Consider the following 4,154-nt stretch of genomic DNA (forward strand, 5'->3'; position numbering starts at 1 on the left):
TTAGTATGTCATCCATATATCTGTAAGTATGTCCAAACAGTGAAAGTTTATTATTCGTACATTCCATGGCTTTGACGAACCATTTGTATTCGAAGAAGGCCAAGTAAATATTAGACATAAGTGGAGAACAGGAGAACCCCATGGGGATGCCCAAGCATTGGTTAAAACGATGTCCTCCAAAAAGGATAGTACAGTTCTCAAGCAAATATGAGATATAAAGACAAATCTTCTCTTCATTGAAGTGTAAAGGTTGTACGGAGTAAGTCTTATTTAACCACCTAGTTTTTTTGGAAAGTGATATGTAGAAAATACTCTTCTTTCTTGCATTGGAGAAATCCACTTTAATAACCTTGGCTAGCACATTCTTAAGGCCAAGATCCCCATCAAGGGGAATGTTTTCATAACATTGTGTGATATCTGCTGAAAAATATGGAAGATTTGTTGAGTTTTTTGTTATCCAGAAGGGGTTGTACAGTATTTGTAGAAAGTCATGGCAGATTTTCTGTTTAGTGGCACAAATAAGTTCAAACTCAACTAATATTAGGTCAAGGCATAGAGTGATATCCTTGGTGATGTCAGTAAAGATACCATTAGAAGCGTCACATATCCATCTGAATTTATGTTTATGTATCTTATCGGTGGGAAAAAGTACAGGTAGTTTAGTGTCCTGTAAAATATAGCCTAAATTCTCTAAGTGACTTGAGATGCTACTCGTAACTGTTTGTAAGGAGAGTTAATTCTAATGAATTCTTTCCCAGAAACCCGATCGCGGGCAGCATTCCAAGCTAGGTTTTTGCAGATAAGAGTGGGACAATTAGAGCTTTTATCCAGCCCTCCTATGAACCAATTATTAGATATTTTTTGAAAATCAAGAGCAAGTTGTGTTGTTAACTAGGAGTTATCTGTGGATAACCATTTTCTAGGAATTTGTGATATTTTTTGAAAGAAGCATTCTTCCACAACTTTTGTTAAGTCCAGTAGGACTGTCTTCTCCACTTGGAGAGAACTGACAAGGTTAGTTAGGCAGCTAAGTAATGGTGTTTGAGAGAGTTAGGTATGTGATTGAGCCCATTGGCCAAGAATCTTTGTATTTTGATATCTTCAATAATGTTAAGATCACAAGTACAAACATGCATACCATATGTATCAAAGTTTTTTGCAAAATGTGGTAAATTGACTGCATGTACATTCGGGAACTGATTCATGCCGAAGAAAATCATTACTGTAAACCAAGTTTTTTACGGGTTGTTGATACATCCAACCAATGAGTACATTATCGAGCAGTTTGTGATTGCCAAAAAGTAGGTCAAAGCACTCACAAAAAAGAGCTTTAGGTTGTATCCAATCAAGAAGTACATTGTGGAAGAGACAGTGTACGTAGATATAGCCTTGGTTTGGAGCTACTTTGTTGAGAAAGCTTCATCGCAAGGGCTCGTAGTAACCTGCAATTCCACCAAGGATTACATTTCAAGAAAATTCATAATGGGCAAGTTTATGCCTCTTCCCCTAGTGTAGCTATGAGATTTCCTCTGGTTAGAGGAAGAGCTAGGTGTTAAAAAAAGAAGTGAAAGAATTGGGAGTAGTTAGAGAATTGGGTCTTTTCAGAGCAGGGGAATCATCCTCATCAATACACAGTTTGAGTAAGCCAGGGTGATGATCTTTACACCTTTGTAGTTAGCATAAGTGGTTAGGTAGATTCCAAGTTCATCATATTTGAGTTCCTTCAAGATATCCAGCATTAATCCACAAAAGATGTTAACGGCAATCTGAGTAATTACTATCTGTTTAGCTTGGCCGCCCAACCAGGAGCAAATAAGGGAGAGGTGAAAATCCACTAGTTTTTCTGGGAAGAGTAGGTCAAGATGGTTGAGAATAGACCAAATGGCATGATCAAACCACATGATGCTGGATTCGCAAGAGGTTTGTGGGTCAAAAAATCTGCAATCACATTTAACATAGGGCCAAAAAACATTCCAAATGGATTCTATGTAAAAGTCTGGGTTACTTTTAGCAAACTCCATGTTCCCTTTTGTACGGATGTAGAGGCCAATATTGGAAGGGCATTTAGAATAGTCAATGAGATTGAGGTTGAAGGGTGCTTTGATGAGCTCTCCTTTGTCAAGAAATTTTCCACCTTTTAAGATCTTGAGTCTGCAGTCTTCGACAGTAGAAGCAGGGAGGTTGGCAAGGTACACCTAGGACTTAAAATAGGTGCTAAGAAAGCCTTGTTGGGTAGGACCCAAAGCTAATGGTCCACCCCAAAAGACTTGATTTCAATCTGTCTAACAGGTAAGAAAGGGAAAACTTTAGAGATTTTTGGCACCATTTCCAAGAGGTTAGAGTCATTGAGCAACAAAGATTACTTTGAAACTCTTTGACTCCTTCAAGAGTTGCACTATCCCTACAAAAGATACCACCAGCTAGAGAGATAGTAGGGGTAACCGGGGTACAAACAAAAGATGGATTGAGGCTGCACAACTTCCTAAAAAAGTTAGAGAGATCAGCCCCAGAAGAAGAGAATAGGGCAACCTCTTGTTGATATTGTAAAGAGAGCATGGGAAGTTGGGCTATGTACTGGGTATCAAATTCACCCATTCCTTAGAGTCCTTGTCTAAGGTAGCCAGAACTTTAACCCAATCATTAAAAGATAATATGTGCAAGATAGACATTTTCTTGTCTGTGGTAAGAGCCGAGTCATATATTAGTTGAGAAGCATCCAAGCTGTTAATACATCCGAGTACAAGAGACGTGGCCACACAGAGGGGCTCAAAGGTCAATTCCAATCCTTGTGAGAGAGCAAGGGTCTGCAATATATCAAAAAAGTTTAGTGAGATTACAATTACTTACTGTAGTAAGTAATACAATCCTTGGCCTTTCTAGCAAGGAAGGGCCTGGTTCTAACTGCCAAAGCATTTTTTGGTTTATGGTCTTTAAGGTACAACTTAATTTGCTCAAGAATCTTTGTATGATTCTCACGACTGTGTTTTACACTCATGCGGGCTGTCATTCTAAAAGGTTTCTGGTCTTGAAAGGAAATATATAAATATAAATAAGATCACTTACTGTAGATTGGGCTGTAAACCTTAAACTGGCAAAGTCAAAGACTATAATAGCCATGAGGGGCAGGAGAACAGAAAAAATAGTCTATGCAGGACCACCTAACACCAACCAACGAATCAAGGGATTATAGACTATGGGTCCATCTTAGAGCTAAGTTTTAGAAGTAGTTTCCAAAGATCACTTACTGTAGATTGGGCTGTAAACCTTAAACTGGCAAAGTCAAAGACTATAATAGCCATGAGGGGCAGGAGAACAGAAAAAATAGTCTATGCAGGACCACCTAACACCAACCAACGAATCAAGGGATTATAGACTATGGGTCCATCTTAGAGCTAAGTTTTAGAAGTAGTTTCCAAAGCGAGCATCCCGATTTTTCTCTAAAAAGAAAAAATCCTATGTTTTGTTACCATATACATGTGGTAGTGATATGTGTGAACACACTAGGACCGCCGAGGCATTTTTTCCCTCTTTAGGAGGTTTTTCCCCCCGTGCATTGTATATACGCCCATCACTCTAGGGCTATCCATCTTTCCATTGCACACTAAGTAACACACTCTCTATTGTGTGCCTTGATCTTCCTTCGTCTTCTCCAATCTGTGTGTGTTTCTCTGCAACCCTAATTCCAACAATTGGTATCAGAGCACGTCACGTCCTCCCGGGCTTAGTCGCAAGCTGCTCCAGCACCCTCCTGCTCACTTTCTCCGATTTTAGTGAGCTTTGGCGAGCGTTCGCAGGTCGACAAAAATTTTGGGCAAGCTCATAGAGCTTGGTCTGCTCAGAATTTTGATTTGGGCTCATTTCGGCCTCCGTTTCCACTACAGGCAGTACAGCACAGGCTATTTCGTCATTTTGTGCAGAATTTCTTTTAGTGTCGTTTTCTGCATAACAAGTGCCTTATAGTCTTCTACGGTTTGTGCTATATAGCACAGGTTGTTCCCACTCCGTTTTGTTGGGGTATAAAGCCCAATGTGGTCGCACAGGTAAGTGGACGGGCCGCCAGGTATGTACACATATTCTTTTGTAAAAACCTAATAAGAACTCACTATGCTCTACACATTACAGTAGAGCGAGTTCACCATATCGTCGTGCTCTTC

This window comes from Adiantum capillus-veneris, chromosome 21 (genome assembly GCF_014529385.1).
Source record: "Adiantum capillus-veneris isolate H3 chromosome 21, ASM1452938v2, whole genome shotgun sequence".
Taxonomy (NCBI): domain Eukaryota; kingdom Viridiplantae; phylum Streptophyta; class Polypodiopsida; order Polypodiales; family Pteridaceae; genus Adiantum; species Adiantum capillus-veneris.